Source organism: Hemitrygon akajei, chromosome 19 (assembly GCF_048418815.1).
Source record: "Hemitrygon akajei chromosome 19, sHemAka1.3, whole genome shotgun sequence".
In the NCBI taxonomy this organism is placed as follows: domain Eukaryota; kingdom Metazoa; phylum Chordata; class Chondrichthyes; order Myliobatiformes; family Dasyatidae; genus Hemitrygon; species Hemitrygon akajei.
In genome coordinates, this window is record NC_133142.1 from 58,969,834 (window position 1) to 58,996,662 (window position 26,829).

The 26,829-nt window shown below is 43.2% G+C and overlaps 1 protein-coding gene across 1 annotated transcript in view; it reads right to left on the bottom strand.

Annotated features, from left to right (window-relative positions):
- ip6k1 (inositol hexakisphosphate kinase 1) overlaps nt 1–25,111 on the bottom strand; it is a 112,707-nt gene extending 87,596 nt beyond the window's left edge. Inside the window, exon 1 of the mRNA XM_073072574.1 lies at nt 24,978–25,111. The gene's annotated coding sequence lies outside the window, so the exon portion shown is untranslated. The remainder of the gene's footprint in view (nt 1–24,977) is intronic.
- Between the last annotated feature and the right edge of the window lie 1,718 nt (nt 25,112–26,829).

A 26,829-nucleotide genomic window follows, 5' to 3' on the forward strand; every position in this document is an offset into this window, starting at 1 on the left:
GGATACCTTGATCCCTTTGCGCATTTAGCCCATACTTCCATTCTATATACCACATTCAGCCAAAGTCTATATTGATTCACAGCAATTATAGTCCCCTATAAATTTTCCCCCTGTAGCTCATTTTTTCCATATTCCAATCAATTTCCCCCCTCCAGCCCCACATTCCACTGATCACCAACTATATTCCCATGGTATATTACCATGGGAAACATACAGCGGCCAATTTACCTACCAAACTAGAACTTGGGAGGAACTCAAAGCACTCAGAGAAAACTCACCAGGTCAGAGGGATCACTATTCCACAAAAACACCAATGCAGGTCAGGACTGAACCCGATTAATAGTGCTGTGAGACTGCAGCTCTAACTGTGCTGCCCTGCCCCAGATTTTTCAGCTCTACAATCCTTCATTTTGTTATTAATTTTTCTTTTAAAAAGAGACAAGTTTGAGTTTTCTCACATTAACTCTGTATTCTTAGTGGTGTCTCTATGTCTTCTTCAGAATCTAAGCAGAATAGTTCAGCACGGACTAGATAAGCTAATGGGCCTGTTTCTTTGCCATACTGCTCCATAACACTATAAATACACCAGGCAATACTATCCAAGAACCTTCAAACCACTCTGGGTCCCAACATAACTACAATGCTAACACTGCTTCTGATTCCAGAGAAAATTTCAGCTGAGTAATAGGCTATTATTACAAGTTACTTTCATGAAATGTCAGTAAGACCACAATCTACTTACTTGCAGATGCATCCAGATACAGCAGCTGTTGACAGATCGAAACAGTCAATCAGGCCACTTCAGAGTGAAGCTGTCACCGTGAAGGTGACTACTACAATGAACTCATTTCAACTGCGGTATTGAGCACACCAGACATAAACACACACTAAAAGACCACCTCTCTAATTAGGCATGTCCATTGCTTGGAAATAATACAAATCGACTCAAGGAAAACATGCCCACTGAATCAATCACTTGATTCAAAAGAATACAAAGGTGACCTGATTGAGAGGCTTTATTGCTCAGATAAACTAGCTGCTATAGATTAAGTGCTTTGCTGAAGAAGCTCTACCCACTTTAAATCTTTTCCATTACTGCTGATCCTTCTACTTGTCAATGCCTTCCCTTGCTCAACAATATTTTTGATTTGTATAGTGTCTTAATCATAGCAAAAACACCCCAATGTGCTTCATAAGACAGCTATCAAATGAAAAAATACATTAGAACAGGTGAACATAAACTTGGTGAGGAAGAGGTAGATTATAAAGGCAAAAGTTGGAGAGGTTTTAGGATGGAATTTTGACATTGAAGGCCTTCAAATATAAAATTTGGGAACAGGTAAAGAGCATTGCTATCTCAAGACTCATCAGTCTCAAGACTGATGGTCAGATCACAAGACAAGCTTATAAATAAAATGACAACTGCCAATGTATTTCCTGTATCATCTCCCTACCCACTTCTGGAAGGATACACATGCTCCTGATTATGTAGGGCTTGATGAAAATGAAATCTTGAGTAAGCAAGTAAGTGAACATGCATCTACTGTAGTGTGGCCAAAATATTTCACAACCGCCCAAGTTTACCCCAGAAAATAACTTGTCAGTCAATCCCCTTATCTCTTACAACGTGGTTCATAGATTCTAGGAAACACAAGTGCAAAATAAATAGCAGGACTACTTATCATGCCACTTTGACCTTCATAGCATTCATAATATGGCTGATTTACCAACACAGCTTCCCTGCTTGATCCCCTTAACTCTACTCCCTTGCATTCTAATGTCTCTCAATCTGAAACTTTAATGTGCTAACCTCTTTGGGGGTAGAAAAAGGCAAGATTTGTTAACCAATGAACGAAGTCATTCTATAACCACAGTGATAAATCTCTACTCCTCCTCGGTTATATACTCTCTGGCTGATTGAAACCTTTCAATATTCATACTACAAAGTTGTTTCAACTTTGTACTTTACTTTCAACTCTCAAACTTCGAAGAACATAAGCTCATTTAATTATTCTCACCCCAGTAATCAGCACTTGGAACCTTTAATGCACCACTTCCAAGTTGGTCGCATTGCAGTAACTTCTTAATCTTGTCATCTAAACCTTTTGCAATGAAGTCCAACATATTATATACGCTATCCTAATTTCTTTCCGTACATGCATATTACATGATGTACAAAGTGACTTAAGTGTTTCTCAACATCAGCTGATCTCCATTTAATAGAGAACATTTTAAAAATGCAGATACCAGAAACCTGAAGTAAAACAAGGTCAGGTAAAATCTGTAGAGAGATGAAGTCTTCAAGCTGAAACAAGCATTTTCCTCTTCCCACATATGCCATCTGACACTGCAGGCCACTACCAGTCACATTATATTCAATACACACAGAAACCTCAAGGCCTGTTTATGTACATCTCATCCTCCTCACAGCAGACCAGAAATAGGGGCAAAATTAGTCCCATGTGGCCAATCGAGTCTGCTCTGTCCTTTCATCACGGCCGATGCACTTCCCTCTCTACCCCATTCTCCTTGTAACCTTTCATGCCCTGACTAATCAAGAACCTACTGGCCTCCACATTAAATATACCCAATAATGAGCTGGCTCTTACAGCCCTTGCAGCAACAAATTCCACATTCATCACCTTCCAGCTGAAGAAATTCCTCATCTCCATTCCAAACAAATGTTCTCTATTCTGAGACTGTGCCCTGTGGTCCTAGACTACCCCACCATAGGAAACATCCTCCCACATCCACTCTATCTCAGCAGACAAACACTTGAGCATATAGACATTATGGAAGAGGATGTGCTGGAGCTTTTGAAAAGCACTAAGTTAGATAACTCACTGGGGCCAGACGAGATAAACCCCAGGCTAGCATGGGAAGCGATGAAGGAGATTGCTGAACGACTGGTGACGATCTTCATATCAATAGGGATGGGAGAAATATCGAAGGATTGGAGAGTTGCAAATGTTGTTCCCTTGTTCAAGAAAGGGAGCAGAGATAACCCAGGAAATGTTGGCCAGAGAGTCTGATTTCATGTGGTGGACAAGTTTGTTGGAGAAGATCCTAAGAGGCAGGATTTATGAGCACTTGGAGAGACATAATCTGATTCTGGATAGTCAGCATGGTTTTGTAAAGAGCAGGTCATGCCTTATGAACCTGATTGAATTCCATAAGATATAGGAGCAGCAGTAGGCCATTCGGCCTTAATAAGAGTTTGCTCTGCCATTCAATCATGGGCTGATGCAATTCTTCCAGTCATCCCCACTCCCCTGCCTTCACCCCATACCCTTTAATGCTCTGGCTAATCAAGAACCTATCTATCTTTGCCTTAAATGTATCCAATGATTTGGCCTCCACAGCCGCTTGTGGCAACAAATTCACAGATTTACCACCCTCTGACTAAAGTAATTTCTCCGTATCTCTGTTCTAAATGGACATCCTTCAGTCCTGAAGTCGTGCCCTCTTCTCCTAGACTCCCCTACCATGGGAAATAACTTTGCCATATCTAATCTGTTGAGGACTTTTAACATTTGAAATGTTTCTATGAGATTCCCCCCCCCCCCCTTTCTCCTGAACTCCAGGGAATACAGCCCAAGAGCTGCCAGACATTCTTTATACAGTAACTCTTTCATTCCTGACTCATTCTCATTAATCTTCTCTGAATCCTCTACAATGTCAGTATATCCTTTCTAAACTAAGGAACCCAAAACTGCACACAATACTGCAAGTGTGGTCTCACGAGTGCCTTATAGAGCCTCAACATCACATCCCCGCTCTTATATTCTATACCTCTAGAAACAATGCCAACATTGCTTTTGTCTTCTTCAGCAACTCAAGCTGGAGGTTAACCTTCAGGGTATCCTGCACAACTCCCAAGACCCTTTGCATCTCTGCATTTTAAATTCTCTCCCCATCTAAGTAATAGTCTGCTTGTTTATTTCTTCCACCAAAGTGCATGACCATACATTTTCCAACATTGTATTTCATTTGCCAGTTCTTTGCCCATTCCCCTAAACTATCTAAGTCTCTGTTTCCTCAACACTACCCGCTCCTCCACCTGTCTTTGTATCATTGGCAAATTTAGCCATAAATTCATTAATCCCATAGTCCAAATCATTTACATACCGTGCGGTTCCAACACCAACCCCTGTGGAACTCCACTGGTAACTGGTAGCCAGCCAGAATAAGATCCCTTTATTCCCACTCTCTGCTTTTTGCCGATCAGCTAATGTTCCACCCATGTTAGTAACTCCATGGGCTCTCATCTTGCTAAGCAGCCTCATGTGCGGCACCTTGTCAAAGGACTTCTGAAAATCCAAGTACACCACATCTACTGCAACTCCTTTGTCCACTCTGCTTGTAAATTCCAAAAACAATTGCAGTAGGTTAGTCAGGCAGGATTTTCCTTTCAGGAAACCATGCTGGCTTTGGTCTATCTTGTCATGTGCCTCCAGGTATTCCGCAATCTTATCCCTAACAATCGATTCCAACAACTTCCCAACCACTGATGTCAGGCTAACAGTTCTATAGTTTCCTTTCTGCTGCCTCCCACCCTTCTTAAATAGCAGAGTAACATTTGCAATTTTCCAGTCATCTGGTACAATGCCAGAATCTTTGAGGATGTAACAAAACACATTGATGAAGGTAGAGCAGTGGATGTAGTGTACAGTCGGCCCTCTGTATCCACGGGTTCCGCATCAGTGGATTCAACCAACTGCGGATCGAAAATATTCAAAAAAAATTCCAGAAAGTTCCAAAAAGCAAAACTTGAATTTGCCACGTGCCAAACACCATGCTGAATCCACGCAAATGAAGTGATGTGTAGGCATACCCTACTGTAGCCTCCTGCCATTTCACAGATCCTCAAGTCTCTCTCCAGCATTCATAGCTTGAGCATTGTTCATTTGGTATTTGTGTTGTGAGCGAGAGGAAGGAGTTTAAGGCTAGTAAGGGATGGCTGGCTAGCTATGTAAAGCACTACAGCCTCAAGAATTTAAAGATCACGGGAGAATCAGCATTGGCTAATGCCGATGCAGCATCAGTGTTCCCAGAAGAGCTACGATGGTTGAGTCTGTACTGAACATGTACAGGCATTTTTTTTCTTGTTATTATTCTCTAAACAATACAGTATAACATTGTATTAGGTAGTATAAGTAACCTAGAGATGATTTAAAGTATACGGGAGGTTTTAGATGGTTAGTATTCTGCACAGAGGTCGGTGACCAGTGGTGTGCCTCAGGAATCTGTTTTGGGATCTCTCCTCTGTGATTTTTATAAATGACCTGGATGAAGAACTAGAAGTGGGGGTGGGTTAGTAACTTTGCTGATGACACAAAGGTTGGGGGTGTTGTGGATAGTCTGGAGGGCTGTCAGAGGTTAGTGGGTCATCAATAGGATGCAGAACTGGGCTGAGAAGTGAGAATTGGACTTCAACCCAGTTAAGTGCGAAGTGGTTCATTTTGATAGGTCAAATTTGAATGCTAACATTCTTGGTAGCGTGGAGGATCAGAGAGATCTTGTGGTCCATGTCCATAGGACACTCAAAGCTGCTGCGCAGGTTGACAGTGTTATGAAGGCATACATTGTACAGTTAGCCCTCAATATCCGAGGGAGTTTGGTTCCAGCACCCCCCCCCCCCACAGATACCAAATTCCGTGGATGCTCAAGTCCCTTGTATAAAATGGCGTAGTATTTGCATATAACCTACGCACATCCTCCCGTATGCTTTAAATCATCTCTAGATTACTTATAATACCTAATACAATGTAAATGCTATGTAAATAGTTGTTATACTGTATTGTTTAGGAAATAATGACAAGAAACAAAAATCTGTACGTGCTCAAACAACAAGTGCTGGAGAGAGAACTTCCAGGTTTTTTTTCGATCCTCATCCACAATTCGTTGAATTCGCGGATGCGGAACCCGCGGATACTGAGGGCCAACTGTATTGGCATTTATCAACTGTGGGATTCAGCTCAAGATCCATGAGGTAATGTTACAGCTATGCAAGACCTTGGCCAGACCCCTCTTTGAGAACTGTGTTCAGTTCTGGTCACCTTACTACAGGAAGGATGTGAATACTATGAGATTTACAAGGATATTGCCTGAATTGGAGAGCATGCTTTATGAGAATAGGTTGAGTGAATTTGGCCTTTTCTCCTTAGAGGGATGGAGGATGGAGGTGACCTGATAGAGGTGAGAAGCATTGATCATGTGGATAGTCAGAAGCTTTTTCCCACGCCTGAAATGGCAAACACGAGGTGGCATACTTTTAAGGTGCTTGGAAGTAGGTACAGAGGGGTCAGGGGCAAGTTTTTCCACAGAGTGGTGGGTGTGTGGAATGCACTGGCGGCGACAGTGGTGGAGGTGGATACAACACGGTCTTTTCAGATGCTCTTAGATAGATACATGGAGCTTATAATAGAGGGCAATGGTGTAGGGTAATTCTAGACAGTATCTAGAGTAAGATACATGGTCAGTACAACATTATGAGCTGAGGGGCCTGTAAAATGCTGTAGATTTCTATGTTCTAACAATGGCCTTTCAACATTCAATCTGTTTCAATGAAATCCTCGCATTCTTCTAAATTCTAGAGTATAGGCCCAGAGTAATCAATCGTTCCTCATACGATAAGCCTTTCATTCTCATGAACCTCCTCTGAAACCCCTCCAATGTCAGCACATTCTTAAATAAAGGAACCAACACTATTCAAAATACTCAATCTGTAAACTTGGCCACAAAGTCATCAATTCTGTCATCTACATCACTGACATCCAATGTAAAAATAACACAGTCCCAAAACTGCCCCTGCAGAGCACCGCCTGTCACTGGCAGTAACTAATTAGAAAAGACCCATTTAAGACCATTAGACATAGGAACAGAATTAGGCCATTTGGCCCATCGAGTCTGCTCCACCATTCAATCATGCAAGATCCTCTTTCTCTTCCTCAAGCCCAGTTCCCGACCTTCTCCCCATAACCTTTGATACCATGTCCAATCAAGAACCCATCAATCTCTGCCTTATATACAACCAATGACCTGACCTCCACAGCTGTACGTGGCAACAAATTCCACAAGTTCACCACCCTCTGGCTAAAGAAATTTATCCGCATCTTTGTTTTGAATGGATGCCCCTCTATCCTGAGGCTGGGCTCTCTTGTGGTACATGCTCCTACCATGGGAAATATCCTTTCCACATCTACTCTGTCTAGGCCTTTCAACATTCGAAAGGTTTCAATGAGATCCCATCTCATTCTTCTAAATTCCAGTGAGTACAGACGCAGAGGCATCAAACATTCCTTGTATGATAACCTTTTCATTCCTGGGATCATCCTTGTGAACCTCCTCTTAAAAGGTAGTGCATAGTTAAGACAGCATTGAACGGCAATTCCTTAGCTTGCATCTTTGCTATATTTCCATCTTTAACATCTTTATTTTTCCCTTTCAGGGTTCTTTTGAAGACCCTGACCTGGCGTTACATGCTGACTTCAGTTCTTTGCAGGAATGTGACCCGTTCTCTGGGTTTCGGGACTGGCCATTGTTCGTGCCGAGGGTTCGGACTGAGAGTCCGGCTCGGATTTGGAAGCCTAAGATCTCGGGGCTCTGGAGACAGGTGGATCAAGGGTCAGGAGACCAATGTGTCGCCAGGGGAATCGGAAAATCTACTGCTGAGGACCCAAAGACCTGGGATATTCAGGCACAGAACTTGAAAAAAAACGACACAACAGACTTTTAACATTGCAAACCAGCGAGTTGTTTGCTCGCTGGGAAAATGGAGACACCTCCTTCTCCCTTATTAAGGAGAAAGAACCTGTGGGATGTCAAATTGCCGGGTGAAACACAAAGTCATTGGGGTAACTGCAAGTCTGTGATTTGATTATTGCACTCAAGCGTGAGCAAAGCTTGATGGTAGTGCAGATGCTTGCTTTTTTTTGCAAGTGGAGGGAGAGGAGCTGGCGGGAACTTTGGGGTTCTTGCCTTTAACTGTCATTCATTCTTTGGGGCACTCCTCTGCATCCCTGGATGGTTACAAAGAAAAAACATTTCAGGATGTATATTGTATACATTTCTCTGACATTAAATTGCACCATTGAACCCTCTCTAATGCCAGCACATCTCTTCTAAGATGAGGAACCCAAAACTGTACGCAATACTCAAGGTGAGGCCTCAGCAGTGCCTTATAAAGCTTCAGCATCACATCCATGCTCTTGTATTCTAGAATTCTTGGAATTAATGCTAACATTGCATTTGCTTTCCTCACTACCAACTCAACCTGAAAGTTAACCTTTAGGGTGTTCTGCACAAGGACTCCCAAGTCCCTCTGCATCTCAGATTCCTGGACTTTCTCCCGTTTAGAAAATTGTCTGCACATTTATTTCAACTATCAAAGTGCATGACCATGCATTTTCCAACATTAAATTTCATTTGCCACTTTCTTGCCCATTCTCCTAATCCAAGTCCATCTTAATCCTACCCGGTTTCCTCAACACTAACTGCCCCTCCACCAATCTTGGTATCATCTGCAAATTTGGCAACAAACTCATATTTCATCATCTAAATCATTTATATATGGTGTAAAAAGATGTGGTCCCAAAACCAACCCCTGTGGAACACCACTATTCACTGGCAGCCAACCAGACAAGGATCCTTTTATTCCCACTCGCTGCCTTCTTTCAATAAGCCAATGCTCTAACCATATTAGTAACTTTTCTATAATGCCATGGGCTCTTAACTTGGTAAGCAGCCTCATGTGTGGCACCTTGTCAAAGGCCTTCTGAAAGTCCAAATAGACAACATCCACTACATCCCCTTATCTATCCTACTTGTAATCTCTTCAAAGAATTCCAACAGGTTCGTCAGGCAGGATTTTCCCTGAAGGAAACCATGCTGACTTTGTCCTATCTTGTCCTGTGTCACCAAGCACTCCATCACCTCATCATTAACAACTGACTCTAACATCTTCCCAGAACCGAAGTCAAGCTAACTGCTCTATAATTTCCTTTCTGCTGCCTTTCTCCTTTCGTAAAGAGTGGAGTGACATTTGCATTTTCCAGTTCTCTGATTTTTGAAAGATCATTTGTAATGCTGCCACAATCTCTAACGCTACCTCCTTCAGAACCCTAGGTTGCAGTTCATCTGATCTGGGTGACTTATGTACTTTTAGGTCTTTCAGCATCGTCCTGCCTTCAGAACACTAGAATATAATATGTATAGTTTAGGTCACCCTGTTAGAAGGAACATGTCATTAAGGTGGAAAGAGTGCAAAGAAAATTTACAAGAACATTGTCAGAACTCTACTGTCTCAGTTATGAGGAAAGGTTGGGCACAGGACTATCTATGCAGTCCTTGGAATATGGACAATTGAGCAGCGACCTTATTTACAGACATGAATAGATAGGGGTGTAGATAGGGTGAGTGCAGTCTTTTTCCCAGGGTACAGGAATCAGAAAGTAAAAGGAATAAGTTTAAGGTCAGAAGGGAAAGATTTAAAAGGGACCTGAAAACAACCAGAGGGTCATTATAACCAGTTGCATTTTTTGTTTCATGGAATCTTGGTTAACCCCCTCTACCCCAGACACAGCGATACAGACTGACAGGTTCACAGTACACCACCAAGATAGGACTGCCGAGTCTTTCAAAAGCAAAGGAGATGAAGTATGTTTCATGATCAATTCCTTGTGGTGTACAAATGATGCGGTGCTATCTCAGTCGTGCTCACTCAACCTGGAATACCTCACGATCAAGCATTGTCCATTTTATCTGCCGCGGGAGATTTGAGCAATCATCTTGGTAGTGGTGTACATCCCACCACAGGCTACTGTTGAACAGGCTCTAGATGAAGTGGGTGATGCAATGAACAGGCATGAAATAGCACAACTTCATGCCTTCCCAATCATTCTGGGGGATTTTAAACCAGGCAAGCTTGAAAGAATTCTGAAATAATTATTACCAACAAATCACTTGTAATACCAGAGGAACCAACACTGTTACACCATCAAGAGTGCTTATTGTGCTATTCCACGTCCACACTTTGGAAAGTCTCATCATTTGCCTGTACTTCTACTCCCCAACTATAGGCAGACTGAAGACTACAGCACCAGTAGTGTGGATGATGAAGGTATGGACAAGGGAGACATAGGAGTGCTTACAGAACTGCTTTGAGTTGGTGGACTGGACTGTATTCAGGGATTCAGTTTCAAATCTGAATGAGTATGCTACAGCTGTCATCGACTTCTTTAAAACCTGTGTGTGCCTATGACAACTTACTGTACATACCCAAATCAAAAGCCATGTATGAACATGGAGTCCCATAGTCCAGTGAGGGCTAGATAAGACCATAAGACATAGGAACAGAATTAGGTCATTTGGTCCATTGTGTCGGCTCCACCATTTCATCATGACTGATCCATTTTCCCCCTCAGCACCTATCTCCTGCCTTCCCCCTGTAGTATGTGGCATTCGAGTCTGGCTACCCAAGTCTGTATAAGAAAACCATGTAGGACTTGCACAGGGCTATTTCAAGACCTAAGGAACCATTCTAAGCGAGGTTGGAGGCTGAATCGAATGCACATCAACTCTGCCAGGGTACATGGGCCATTACTTCCTACAAAGCGGAACTTAACATCATGAATGGTAGTGACACTTTACTCCCAGATGAGCTCAACATCTGTTTTGCTCACTTAGAAAAGGAAATAAAAGCTCAGCTATGCAGATCCCTGCTGTACCCGGTGACCGCGTAAACTGTCTCAAGAGAGTGAACCCCCAACAAGGCAGCAGGCCCCAGTGGAGCATCTGGTAAGGTTCTGAAAACCTGTGCCAACAAACTGGCAAGGATGTTCAAAGGCATTTTCAATCTTTCATTGCTACAGTCGAAAGTTCCCAACTGCTTCAAAAGGGTATAATGAAACCATTAGCCAAGAAGAGCAAGGTAAGCTGCCTTAATGACCATTGTCCAGTTGCTTACATCTATGGTGATGAAGTGCTTTGAGAGGTTGGTTATGGCTAGAATTAACTCCCGGTGGTACTCAGCAAGTACCTGGACCCACCACAATTCGCCTATTGCCACATTAGGTTGCAATCTCACTGGCTCTTCACAAAGTCTTGGACCACCTGGACAATGTCAGGATGCTGTTTATTGACTACAGCTCAGCATTTAACAATCATTCCTACAGTCCTAACTGAAAAGCTCCAGAACCTGGGTCTCTGTACCTCCCTCTGCAACTGGATCCTCGACTTTCTAACCAGAAGACTACAAACTGTGTAGATCAGAAACAACACCTCACTAACAATCAACACTAGTACACCTCAAGGTGTGCTTAGTGCACTGCTCTACTCTCCCTAAGCCCATGATAGTGTGGCTAGCCACAGCTCAAAGGCCATCTATAAATCTGTTGTCAATACAACCTTCGTTAGCAAAATTTCAGATAATGTCGAGAGAATGTACCGGAGCAGTACCACACATTGTAGTTCACAGTTTCCCCCCCACTATTATGCATTGCATTGTACTGCTCCTGCAAAGTCAAATTTTGTGACGTATCCCAGTGATATCAAACTTGATTCTGACTTACTTCACACAGAGGATGGTCTGCATATGGAAGGAGCCAGCAGAGAAAGTAGTTGAGGCAGGTACAATAGCGGCATAAAAAGACATTTTGACAACTACATGAACAAGAAAGGTTTAGAGAGATATTGGCCAAGTGCAGGCATAAGGAACAAGCCTTTATGGGCTCCATGGTTGAAATGGATGAGATGAGCTGAAGTGCTTGCTTGCACTGTATTGCTCAATGAACAAGGTTGTGAATAGCATGGAAACAGCAGGTAACCCACCAAGGGTCACTATCAATACCATGGGAACAGCACTTAACCCACTAAAGGCCACGATCAATACCATGGGAATAGCAAGTAACCCACTAAAGGCCACGATCAATACCATGGGAACAGCACGTAACCCACTAAAGGCCACGATCAATACCATGGGAATAGCAAGTAACCCACTAAAGGCCACGATCAATACCATGGGAACAGCACGTAACCCACTAAAGGCCACGATCAACAGCATGGGAACAGCACGTAACCCACCAAGGGTCACTATCAATAGCATGGGAACAGCACATAACCCACTAAGGGCCACTATCAATGAATCCAACTGCAACTCTGCAAACCTGCCATGAATGGTCGTGTACAATTGAACAGTTGATAAGTAGGCAACTCAGGAAACATTCTCAACATCAAAGATGGGTAGGTTCAGGTTCCTTCCTGTACAGATAGAACACTGACATGAGACCAACATAATGGAGAATTGCCCATGTATGACCCATCTACAAGGGAAAAAAGGAAAACCATTCTATTCTGGCCAATTTGTACATTGTGAACAGAGATGGTGTTTATACTCAGCATTCTTACTTCAAGTTACCCCATCAACATACTGACCAATTTCTTTCCTCCCCTTCTACCCACATCAATTTGTCTCCATCTAATCTGATGTTTAGCAAGAAAAATCAGTGCATTGTTGATCAGAAGGCAACAGGCATAGAAGGAACTTTCAAGTACTGTACACCTCTCTGGGAACTTGTGGGGTGTAGGGGAGACAGGAAAGGAAGTATTAGCAGAAACAGAAAAAATAATTCAACAGCAAAGACCAGCATTTGTCAACATTTCTTTAAGCACGGAGAAGAAAATTAAAAGAAACAGTGAAACAGATTCTGTCACAAACACATGACTGAATTCCATAAGGGTACATTTAACAAAGTCACATTCTTTATAAATTTTATGTTGTAAATTCAGGCAGTGTTGAAAGGTAGATGCCATTTCAGATGTGAGAAGATTGGCTGAATAATCCACATGCATCATTAGTAATTGCCCATTACAACTCCCACATGAAACTGGAAAGGGCAACATTTAATAATCTTCATCCAGGTACTATTTGATCTAGAAGTCAGTTTACATAAAATCCTGTAATAGACGTTTAGTATTTTGCAAACTAAGGAAAAAATCCAAAATGTTTATAAAATGCCACCTTCCATTATTATTCAATGTAGCTGGGGCTACGTCCACACTAAACCGGGTAATTTTGAAAACGCTGGTTTTGCATAAAAACGATAGGCATCCACACCAAGCGTTTATGAAAATACCTCCCTCCATAGTAAAACAGGTATTTGGGCGAATCTCCTCCTACTGGGCATGTGCAGGACACATCTATAGAAAACAAGCGACATGTTTGGAGTTGAATCTCGTTGTGAAGGTATTCATTTGTGCAGTTACAGACTAGAAAAACTTAAAACTTAAAAGGAAATTACCAAATGATGGACTGGCTCTTGCGCAGAAGGACTTAAAACTTAAAAAAAAATATTGGAGCGTACTGAGGCAACTGACAGGGAGTTCACGGACAGTATGAGCCGGCTGACAACGAACATTGAAAAACTGACTAACTCTGTTGTTTTAATAAAGCACCCTATTAAATGTATAAAACATGTCTGCATCTGTGTTATCTTGTATTTCTATACAATGTTACATTAGGCTGTTACACATCTATTGTCAGAGAAGTACTTGCATAAATAGGTAAACCACCTTCATACAAGCAAGGACAGAAAACAGGGCAAAGTGAGTATACTTATTTATTCAGTAAGCTATGGGTCAAAGCATTTGGTGAGTACATTTCTAACTCATCTGGCTTCAGTCTCGTTGTCGTCTGTTCTGAAATTGTTAGGTTGCGTTCAGGAAACCAATGAAATGCCGTGCTGCCGTCACCATCTGTTCTGGCATGTCATGACCGCATTTTTAAAAATATCCGGTTACCCTGACCACATTACTCTGCCCAACTGGCGTTTTCAAATTTACACACTCTGGAGGGTGTTTTAGAAAAGCTCCATTTTCGGGGGAGGAAAATGCCGTTTCAATGTGGACGGAGAGTCAAAACGAAGAGAAAAAGCTTCGGTTACAGATTTATCCGGTCTAGTGTGACTGTAGCCTGGGGGCAGAATTCCTCATGCTCTTAGGAACTAAAAGCTGAGCCTCCCAACAGCTTTTGTGGGAAAATAAACAAAACCATCATTCATTCAGCTATACTGCAAGATGTGACCTCAAAAATGGAAAGGTAACTATGCCATGGAACATTGAAAATGCAAATTCTGTTGCAATGTTTCCAAAGGCTAGTATTGAACAAAGTCATCTTTAAAAAAAAAATCATACAAAACATAACCACAATGGCTACTAAGTCAATGATCATATTAGGTTGGCAAGCAAAATACAGGGTAGTTAAGTGGCAAGAAATATTGGGTACCCAGCTTTGGAAGTCCAGGTACCACCTGTAGCCTTTAATGTTTACAGAATATCTTTCACATTCAATGAAGTACTTGTTTGGCCCATGTTGTTTTCAAACAAATGTGACAACCAAGTTGCAGACAGCAAGCGCTCACGAACAGCATTAAAATAATTTCAGTTATATTGGTTTAAGAATGCTGTATATAGATTTGCATAATAGGTAAATCTACCTTGCTCTTTTTTAATATAGGTTACTTGGGGTGCTCCGATTGGAGACGTTTCTCTATAACCTCTGTGTAGTAAGCTCTTCCAACAATGTAACTGTTCAGTGCAAAAGTAACATACATGAGGTTCACTGCTGAGAAATTTCATGTCGATCCTCCTTACTAGTGTTACTATGCTGAGAAGGCGTTTGATAGGGTGGACAACTACCTTTCTCGGACTGTGCAAGCATTCAGGCACAGAACACATTTTTTGGCCTGCATCCGACTGCTGCAGAGAGCCCAGTGAAGGTCAACGGGTCCTTGACAGCACCTTGTGCTTTGGGGGGAGGGGGGGGTCACAGCTCATGTCAGCACAGTTTATTCAGTTTGGGTGGAGCCATCCCTGTGTCTTCTCCGCAACAGGTTAATGGGTTTGGTTCTGTGCAAACCTGATGTGGAGGTCATCCTGTTGACTTATGCTGACAACACTCTCCTTATGGTCACCAACCCAGTTGACCTGCAGAGGATGCGAGAATGCCAGCAGGTCTTCTCAGCAGCGTCCTCTGCAAGGGTCAACAAGGAGAAGAGTGTGGGCCTCTTGCTGCACTCCCTACCAGAAGGGTTAAGGCCACTTGCGTGGAGCACCACACAATTCCTCTACTTGGGGGTCTACCTGAGCTCGACTGAGGAAGCCTGACTGGTGAACTGGCAGGATTTGGAGTTGCATATCTCTGCCCGTCTGGGGCGCTGGTTGGGCCTCCTTCGTGCAATCTCATACAGGGGAGGGCTTTAAGTCATTAATCAGCTGGTCACCTCCATGGTGTGGTACCTGCAGTCTGCATTGATCCCACCCATGGCATTCATGTCCAGGACCCAGAAGAAGCTGGTGGACGACTTCTGGCGAAATAGGAGGCGTTGGGTCCCTGCAGCAGTCCTGAGTCTTACAATCGCGGAGGGCAGCCAGTCCTTAGTGTGTGTGCACACCCAGCTAGCAGCTCTGCCTCAGGACCCTGCAGAGACGCATGTACTGCAACCAGCCACCGAGATGACACGCTGGCAATGCACTTTCTCCGCTGGGGACGCCACCTACAGGAGGGCACGCGGATCCCGGCAGACGGCGTTGGCCGTGCCACTCTGTGGGACCTACCCTGCTTCTACTGGGAAATGTGGAGGTTTTGGGGTCTGGCCTCATCCAGGCAAGGGTGCTCTGGCTGCTGGACGGACTGGTCCCAATCCTATTACAGTGGATGTCGGGAGGGCGTGGGGAAGTGGAGGGGTTCTGGCAGCACCACCACTGGAGGTGTTCCTCGGACCCAGGCCCCGGGAGACTACGCGAGAGAGGGTCCCACATAACGTGAGCCGTCTCGCAGGGTTGCCCACCGTGATGCTCCGAAACATTTCTTGTGTGGCTGCTCCTGCACACCTTTCACTTCCTCACCTTCGTCTGCCGACCTGACTCACCTAGGCAGCTCGTGTTACCGTCTGGCAGCGGAGGAGGTCCCCAGTGGAAGTCACTTTACGCAGGGATCCCCCCCCCGCCCCCCGTACATTGGGGACCTGGAGTGGGAGGTGTTGCACCAGGCAGTCCCGTATAGCAGATTCCTGAGCAGGTTCATTGTCCACCTGTCCATTCTGCGGGTGGGAGGAGTCAGTATACCACACGTACACAGAGTGCAAGAGGTTGCATCCGCTCTTTGAATTTCTCAAGGGTCTCCTGCTGAGGTTCTGGCTGCACTTTAGCCCCACGCTCCTCATCTTCAGGCACCTAGCTCGGAACATGAGGAGAACCCTGGTGGGCTTGGCCCTGGGCCTGGCCAAGATGGCCATCCACGGGTCTAGGCAGCAGAAAGTGGAGGGTGCTGCCCAGGCCAAATGCCTGCCCCTTTTCCGAGGATACGTCCCTGGCAGGCTGATCTTGGAGAGAGAATGTGGCCTCGATGGGCACATCGGGGGATTTCCATGTATTGACTGTAGTAGCCATATTGCAATTTGAGTGTAACTACTGCCTTATAAATATTGTTTGCCTGTACCTTTGTGCATGTGTTGTAAATAAATTTTTATAGTTTATCCTCAGGCACACTACTGATTGAGAATGTGAACATTAAACTGTATCATCTGTCCTCAAATACAGGAGATAAAGGTTTTTGTTAAATTCCTAGATTAACTCTGAAATTTCTCATCATCATTATTTAAAATCTTAAAAGCAGAGTCAAAGGAAAATCTATAAACTCCTTGCAGGTAGTGGCTGAGTTGAACACAGGTCGTTGGTACTGGAATAGTATCATGCTATGCTACTGTGTGGCAGTTACAGAATGTCACAATGTACTGGGAGCTCATGCAGCATTTGTCAGTCCTCCATTATTAACTGAGTGGAGTGAACAGCTGGCCTATCAGTCCTTTAGCCTATACAAGTTATTTCAAGTATGTAGCAAATAATATACAATATTTAGACAGCACAGTAGAGTAGTTAATAGTGTGACACTATTATAGCACCAATGACCCGGGTTCAATTCTGCCACTATCTCTAAGGAGTTTCACCATGACTGCGCGGATTTTCTCTGGGCGCTCTGGTTTCCTCCCACAGATGAGGAGGTTAACTGGTCACATGGGTGTAATTGGATAGCACAGGCTCGATGGGCCAGAAAGGCCTGTTGACACGCAGTACCTCTGCAAAATATAAACTTGGAATTGAACACAGTGAAACAGACAATCACTGTATCATACTCCTGATGGGAATCAAAGGAAACAGGTGAAACAAATCAAAATTCTAAACTGAATATACTCAACTGAGGCATCCAAGGTAGAATATTTTGAATGTTTCTAATCTTTTGTTAAAAAAACCCCTTTTTATCCTCATCAAAAACAGCCAACTTCTCAGCCCCTAATTTCAGGGCTGAAAAAAGAAAATTGCTTTACATTTCACCTATCAATCCGCCAAAACATTTTGCACTTCAATGATATCACCTCATTCTTATAAACTTACTTGTCCTTCACAGGACAGACTCCTCAGCTCTTAAACCAATCTCATGAATCTGTGCTGCACTGACTCCTAATCACTTTTAGAGATCAAAGCACACTCAGCTCTCCAGTTCAAAGACTTGTACAATATTAGCAATTTCTATACTTCCACCATGCAACCACCTTGGTATGGAAAATCCAACATTTTCTTAACTTCTTAAACTAATTACCTTACTTAGAAATTTACTTTCTACATCTTATGAACTAATACACCGTTGCACATTATTAATAAAGCACTGCTTTCCATTCTCTCAATTATACTTATTTTCCTCCATTTTACCCATCTGCCATTGTCCTGCCCTATTGGTTACTCATCTAAGTCACTTTTGTGTCTTCCTCAGCTCATGCATCCATTTAAGCAACGTATCATCTGCAAACTTGTATGCACTACACTACCTTTTCATCTAAATTATTAATATCAATTGACAGTTGAGAAGCAAAACCTTGACTGTTGTACCACAACCCTTTATTCCTATTCTGCTGCTTGATTTAACTCATCTTCTAACAATACTGTTGATTCACAACTCCTGAGCACGATGTAGCAGCCGTATCTATCAAAAGCTATTAAATTTGTCAAACGCAATTTTCCCTTTGATTCTAATCATATTATGAAATGTCATTACCAGTTCATTAATAATGGCTCAGCACCTTCCAACAGCTAATGTCAAGCCACCTGATATATGGTCCTTTCTGTCCCCTTTTCTTAAAGCATTACAGTTTCCAACATCCAATGTAACAGGACTGATCAGAATCCAAAAAACCGTTGAATTATTACATAATTTTACTGAAGGTGGTTAATTTTTCCCCGCAGGGTCCTTGCCAGAGCCTGGCATGAAATCCCCTCAAGCCAATTCCCTGTGCATTATTCTCTGTATCCCTGTAATCAATTTTCTCACACAAATGCCTACCAATTCCTCTTTGGTTCTCCTTGTTATTAATGTACAAACACTGCGCCCTAGGTCAATACCAAACTTGACTATGAGGCAGCAGCCTAACTGTGGCATCTTGACCTTGCAAACCTGTTTTAGAACCCTGATGTACATGATTTCAGCTAAGCCATATATAACCATTTAACAATTACAGCACGGAAACAGGCCATCTCGGCCCTTCTAGTCCGTGCCGAAATCTTACTCTCACCTAGTCCCACTGGCCCGCACTCAGCCCATAACCCTCCATTCCTTTCCTGTCCATATACCTATCCAATTTTACACTAAATGACAATATCGAACCTGCCTCTACCACTTCTACTGGAAGCTCATTCCATACAGCTACCACTCTGAGTAAAGAAATTCCCCCTCGTGTTACCTTTAAACTTTTGCCCCCAACTCTCAACTCATGTCCTCGTTTGAATCTCCCCTACTCTCAATTGAAAAAGCCTATCCACGTCAACTCTATCTATCCCCCTCATAATTTTAAATACCTCTATCAAGTCCCCTTTCAACCTTCTAAGCTCCAAAGAATAAAGACCTAACTTGTTCAACCTTTCCCTGTAACTTAGGTGCTGAAACCCAGGTAACATTCTAGTAAATCTTCTGTGTACTCTCTCTATTTTGTTGACATCTTTCCTATAATTCGGTGACCAGAACTGTACACAATACTCCAAATTCAGCCCTACCAATGCCTTGTACAATTTTAACATTACATCCCAACTCCTATACTCAATGCTCTGATTTATAAAGGCCAGCATACCAAAAGCTTTCACCACCACCCTATCCACATGAGATTCCACCTTCAGGGAACTATGCACCATCATTCCTAGATCACTCTGTTCTACTGAAGCCGCAGGGTATGTTTGCTCCTCTAATTTCTCCTATCTTGCTTCCTAAAGCACCCAATCCACATATTTCACTTCTTCTCAGTCATCAATCACCCTGGTTCCTGTCTCAACATAGTTACTCTCCTCTTTGTACTGGCTATCTCTCCTCTTCATGCAGTGTTTTGACCCAAAATGTTAACAACTCCCTCCCAACCTTCACCCCCAATAAATGCATCTCTACCCTGATGAGTTATTCAGCAGCTTGTTTATCTCAATCCTCAGCCTTACGACACAATCTGGCAACATAGCTATAGCTAACTGTAATTGAATAATATCCTTAAATTCTTCAGCTCTCAAAATGCATATAAAATTATTCCATATTTTCCCAGAGGATTCCTTACAATAAGCTTAGCAATTTAACTCCTGTTTCCACAACATACTCTTTCAGAAAATGGTCCAGCATTGCTCTCCAGTAAACACGAGGAAATCTGCAGATGCTGGAAATTCAAGCAACATACACAAAATGCTGGTGGAATGCAACAGGCCAGGCAGCATCTATAGGAAGAAGCACAGTCGACATTTTGGGCAGAGACCCTTCGTCAGGACTAACGGAAAGAAAAGACAGTAAGAGGCTCTCCAGTAGCTAGCCCTGTGACCAGATGCACCCAGAGACAAAGCAATGGCTTCGCTTCATGCACTCTAGTGTTCTACAGGGATCTAGCCACAATCACCCCCAGTTTGTAGTAAAATCAATGTAAGGAATTAGTGTATCAGTGCATTCCTATCTGCCACTTAGGTTGTAGCGGAGTACTTTCATGTGCAGCTGAGTCCAGATCCAGAGGAAATAAAGACACTGTCATGTACACTGTGTGGCCACTTTATTAGGTATAACCACTTGTTAATGCAAATATTTTTTCAGCTAATCATGCAGCAGCAACTGAATACATCAAAGTACGTAAGTATGCTCAAGAGGTTCAATTGCTGTTCAGATCAAACACCAAAATGAGGAAGAAATGTGATCCAAATGTCTTTGACTGTAGAAAGATTGTTATTTAGAATCCTTCCCTGCAAATTCTGGCACTGTCAGTGACGAGCAATGTGAAAGGTTTCACCAGGACATCATGGTTACTGAATGGTTTTTCATGCAACTAGAATCCATCAATGCTGGCTGAATATTGATGGACACTTATGCGAGAAGCCTCAGACACGGAGAACAAATGAAAATCAACTCAATCCTCAGGCTTACGACACAATCTGGCAACATAGCTATAACTAACTGTAATTGAATAACTTTTAGCTTAATTGAACTACAGGTATTGCAAAGCGTCAATACCGTTATGCAATTAAACGCATTATATGCAATAAAAATCCATTCCTTATTTCTCCAAATTCCTGTGTGATACAAGTAGTCTGAAATTATGTGTTCAGCTTCAAGTTATTTATCATAAACAAGAAATTTTTGAGGAAGCAACACTTTCAAAAAAGTTTGCTGTCCAGTGTATTCAACAGGTTTCAATGAGATGCTCCTCAGTCTTCTAAACTTCAGCCAGTTCATGCCCAGAGCTATCAAACACTCCTCATATGTTAACTATTTCATTTCTGGGATCATTCTTGAGAACCTCCTCTGGATTTCTCCAATGCCAGAACATCCTTTCTTAGATAAGGGACTCAACACTGCTCTCTACAAATATGGTCTGCTCAATGCCTTAGCATTACATCCTCCCTTTTATATTCTAGTCCTCTCGAAATGATGCCAACATTGCATTTGCCTTCCTTACTAGAATTTTCTCCCCATTTACAAAATAGTCCATGCCTTTATTCCTTCTGCCAAAGTGCATGACCATGCACCTCCTTACATTATATTCCATTTGCCACTTCTTTGTTCATTTCTCCAATCCAAGTCCTTCTGAGGACACCCTGCTGCTTCAACATTTGACCTTCCACCCATCTTCATATCATCCACCATCCATTAAATCCTTCATCCAAATCATTGACATACAATGCAGAACAAGCAGTCCCAACACTGACCCCTGTGGAACACCACTAGTCACCAGCAGCCAACCAGAAAAGACCCCTTTATTCCCACTCTTTGCTTCCTGCCAGTTAGCCAATCTGCTATCCATTCAAGTACATTTCCCGTAATATCATGGGCTCCTATTTTGTTAGGCAGCCTCACATGCAGCATCTTTGTGAAAATTTAAAATAAGAAGCCACTGACTTTCCTTTGTCTAATATGCCTGTTATTTCCTCAAAAGAATTCCAAAAGGTTTGTCAGGCAAGATTTCCCGTTTAGAAAACCATGCTGACTTTGGCCTACTTTATCATGTGCCTAAAAGTACATTGAAACTTTATCCTCAACAATAGACTCTAAAATCTTTCCAGTTACTGAAGTCAGGCTAACTGGCCTATCCTACAATTTCCTTTCTTCTGCCTCCCTCCCTTTGAGGAGTGGTGTGACATCTGCAATTCTCCAGTCCTCCAGAAACATTCCTGAACCTCGCAATTCTTAAAAGATCATCATTAATGCTTGCATAATCTCTTCAGCTACCTCTTTCATAGTCCATCTGGTCCACCAGGTGACTTATCTACCTTCAGACCGTTCAGTTTCCTAAGCACCTTCTCCTTAGTTATACCAATGATATTCACTTCTGCCTCCTGACATTCTCACATTCTGCTATAGTCTTCCACAGTGAACACTGACAGAAGATACCTCCTAAGTTCCTCTGCCATTTCTTTGTTCCCCCGTGACTACCTCTTCAGCATAATATTCCAGCAGTCCGGTATCCACTGTTGTCTCTGTTTCAGTCTTTATATATCTGAAAAAGCTGTTCGCATTCTCTTATGTTATTGGATAGCTTACCATATTTCGTCTCTTTAAGGCTTTTTAGTTGCCTTCTGTTGGTTTTTAAAGGCTTCCCAATCCTCTACCTTCCCACTAATATTTGCTACAGTACATGCCCTCTCTTTGACTTCCCTTGTCAGCCATGTTGTCTCATCTTCTCTTTAGAATACTTCATCTTTGGAGTGCATCTTTCCTGCACCTTCTAAATTGTCCTAGAAACTCCAGCGATTGTAGTTCCCTTTACTCCACTGTAATACTGATACATCCAATTTTAGTTTCTCCTTCTCAAACTGCAGAGTGAATTCTATGTTAGGATCACTGTCTCCTAAGGTCTCCTTTACCTTAAGCGTCCTAATTGAAACTGGGTCATACCCTAACAGAATTGCCATTCCCTTAGCGGGCTCAACCACAAGCTACCCTAAAAAGCTATCTTGTTGGCATTCTACAAATTCCCTCTCGGGACTCAGCAAACTGATTTTCCCAATCAACCTGCAAATTGAAATTCCCATGCTTATCATAACTTTTTTTACATACATTTTCTATCTCCTGTCATAACTTGTATCCCATATCCTGGCTTCTCTTCAGAGGCCTGTATATAACTCCCATCAGGTTTTTTTTTACCTTTACAGTTTCTTAACTCTAAGAAGGATTCTACATCTCCCAATCCTAAGACCTACTCTGTTATCAATCTAACTCTCCCCTCCTACATAGTCCTCCATTTCCTATCATTACAGCTGAAACTACTTGTCAACCCAAGATCCCTCTGTAGAAAGTTCCTAAGACTCTGCCATTTGCTGTATAATTTCCTGTTGCACCTGCATCCCAAAAATACATTTTTACTTGTGGGATTAATTTCCATCAGCTATTCCTCTGCCAAAATGTTTAACCAATCTGTATCTTGACACTGATCCAAACTATGCATGTAATCACTGTCATATTTTACAATGTTAAATTTAGAGTTCATATCCAAAATGTCACAAATGCAACATGGCCAGAATGGCCTTGTATCAGCTCATCAGCTGCTTTCCCCCCCCCCCCCACCACCCCCCCATCAAAGTTGAAGATCTTAGTAAATAGAATAAACTAGAAGAAAGCATTTTTGAGTTTGGTTTCTCAGAAGGCACAAGGTGCTAGGTCAAAGATTACTGCTCAAGAACACAAGGCTGGGGTGAATATATCTTGGCATGGAAAGGGGAGGGGCTAACAAACAGAAGAGTTGGAATAAATGGGTTGACACCATATTAGTAATCAGAGTAAGAGCCCTTTGGCACAACTCATCATGTTGTATTACACACCAAGTTGTTCCATGTCCCCGCATTTGGCCCATCTCCTATCCATTGTACTTACCTAGATGGCTTCTAAATGTTGCTCACGTGCCCAGTGCAAGCAACTATTTCCAGCAACTGTTTCCAAATACCAACTATGCTTTGCATGAAGCTGTCCCTTTTAAATCTCACATGTCTGACGATAAACTCATGTCAATGTAACAGTAACTAATAGGGCATTGTAGGGTCTTAATTATTTAGAATCTACACTGATGATTAGAATGAAGAACCAAATTTGCTGATGACTCAAAGTGGGGGGGGGGGGTCGCAAAAGTTGGCAAATGGAGTATGTGGGACAATATGAGACTATCCACTTAGGAAGAAATAATGAAAAACTATTTAAAGAGTGAAACTATGTATTACTGCATTACATTGACAGAGACTTAAATTAGGATGGGATCAGGGGGACAACATTAAGAGCTCAAGACTGGACTAGTCAGGACCCATCTGAAAGGCAGACTTGGCCACAGGAACTGACTAACATACTCCTACAACTACTATTAATGCTCTATTCCCTGCAAAACTATTCCAAAATGTCTGGGCTGAAAAATTATTGCTAAAATTGTCAAATGGTTTCTTGCCACTACATCCCATCACTTTTTACTTCACAAATTTGTCTTTTAAGTATCCTCAAATTTTATTGCTCCACAATACAAGAACAGAAGTACATTCTCCATTATTCAATAAGATCATAGCCAATCTTTCATCTGAGCGTCACTTTTCTGAAGTAACCCCACGTGCCTCAAAATCCAAGTATCCAAATGCTTATTAGCAGCTAGTAAGGCCATAAACACCAGTGTTGTCGCTGCAATCTCTTCCTTCTACTTAAAGGATGTTCCTCGTGGGCTAGCCAGAAGGACGACTCTCACGAAGATCACACTTTTCACCATACTCCTCTACGTGGGACCACTGGCCTTGCTCCCTGGCCGTTTTCCATTCCCCTCGCTGTCCCGGACGCTCTCCACCCAACTAACCGCCGGGACACAGCCACTCGCCCAGCCCCAAGCCACCCCCACAAAACCCCTCTACCCGAGACACCATCCACTCCCCAGCCCACAAATTCCCTCTACCCAGGATGCTATCCACTCCCTCTATCCCAAACCCCCTGTTCCCAGGACTGTAGCCACAAACCCCCCCGGCCTTTTCCTGGGACACCATCCACTATCCCCTCAGTAAGTGTCCCTCACCCGGATACCAGCCACACTCACCCAAACCCTCATTCCCTAGCCATCACCCAATCTCTACCCGGGGCACCCACCCCCTTAACCCCATCTTCCCGAGGGACCCCGCGATATCCACATTCCCCAACCTCCCCTACTCCCTCCCTATCCTCCATCTGCTCACCCCTCTCCGGGACAATCCAAACTTAATGTCCCTCTCTCGGTTCACCTCCCCCCCCCCCCCCCCGCCCATTCCAGCCAAACCCCTGTCCCCGGGATAAACCCTACTCCCCAAAGGACCTCCACCCCGAACAGGCCGCACGGCTCTCACTGACAAGGTGCCTGACTCTTCCCCCAACGGTGACTCCATTACTGCCGAGCCCAGGGTGGAACCGTGCCAGGTGCACTTACCGTGCCGAGGGGCCGGCTCCCGGCCTCCCTCACTCGGCCACAGGACTACGGGCGCCCGCCCACCGCCGCCTGGAAACCCAGACACAAACAAACAAGATGGTGGCCAAATCCGCGCGGCCACCTCATCACGTTCAACGACCCGCGCATGCTTCCTCCTGACGCAATCACGTTCATCAATATGCAGTCAGACGTCCGCTGATTGGAGGAGAGAGGGGGAAATCGCTTTACTGTTATGAATATTCATAGGCTGGCCCTATGGTACCGCCTCCACGCCGCAGTCCCTTAGCGAGTCGAACCCCATTCATTCATTCCAGTCCTGAATGAGGCTATTTATTCTCTGTTCCAAGTCTCTTCCCCTTTGCTTCTCTCATACTTTCCTAGAGAAGGCAACACGAATGAATCTGCAGATGCTGGAAATAAATAAAAACACAAAATGCTGGCAGAACTGTGTTTTCCTAGAGAAGGCTCCGTTTGTTATACTGGGAGTTCAGTGCATCTTCATTCCAGGGTATGCCTGCCGGTGAAAGGTTTGAGCTCGGGTGAAGTATTCAACAAGAATTGTTCATGGAGTAAACGTTATACACGACTCGTGGGCAAACTACCTGCAGGCTCTGCAAATCAAACTTTGCTAACAACGGAGATGGGTTTTTTAATCAGTACGTGGAGACTGCAGATGCTGTAATCTAGAGCAAAAACAAGCTGCCGGGGGAATTCAACGTTTTAGCCAATATGAAAGGAAACTTTTAATTTCGAAAATAAACTTTGTTCATAATAAAATACATGTACAAAAATACAGTGCAAAAACCTTTACATTCTTGGTGTCATTTGGTGTTATTCAGTCGTGTTACCACTTTTAAAAGTATAACACCATTTTTGGGATACTTGTACAGAGGTCGACCATGGATACACCAGCCAGGGCAGCACAATACGGAGAGCACGCTGTTGCCCAAGCGGCAGGCTCCCCCTCTCCTCACAACTGATAAATCCAAAGGAACGGCAGAGACCGATACAGTCTGGCACCAGAGACGTTGCGAACATTGCCGGTCTGTGTTGAACTCAACATCGGGGACTCAGCCTCTGGATTTTATCCCTGGGTTTACTCCCTAATACCTTCCCTGTCAGAAACGAGCCACGCTCCCGAATAATGGCTTCAAGACAAATTCAAGGAAACAAAGTTTATTGACAGTTCTGCAGAGCTGGGCCCCCTCAGAGAAGGGAACCCTGAACCTTACAGGGCAGCAGGTTTTATCCTTCTTCCTTACCACCCCCCTCCCTGACTCGGGAGGTACTCAGTGTTTTCCCATTCCATATTTGGAGTTGTTTTTTTACACGTTTCTGTAAAACAATAGTCCATATCTCAGGACTTCAATGATTCCACAAACAGTTAATTTTGTCAAGGCTTCTGCATTCATAATTAGATCACACTTGTTTACAGACTTTAACCCAGACATAATTAAATCACATTTGTCCCTAAACATAATTAAATCACATTTGTCCTTTGACTTTAACCCGGACCTGTCAGAAACGCACATCTTAATTTTGAATCTTACAATACCACCCTTTTTCTTTTTAAGATGTGCGTTTCAGCTAGCATTCTCTCACTCCCAGGGGGCCCACCACCCTTTTTCTTTAATAGCATAAGTTTTAGCTCGTTTGTCCCATGATGGGATATCGCTACTGCCTGGAGCTGGAATATACTGCGCCTGATCAGTGTTCGTATACAAGGAATCAAACACGGCAAAAGTAAGAGAATCATTAGACCCCCGCCTGCTACTAGGAGAGCGGTGCGCCACCAACTACCTCCCAGTAGCCCGTCTAGCCAACTGATGTTCCCCAGGGATCTCCAGGTTTG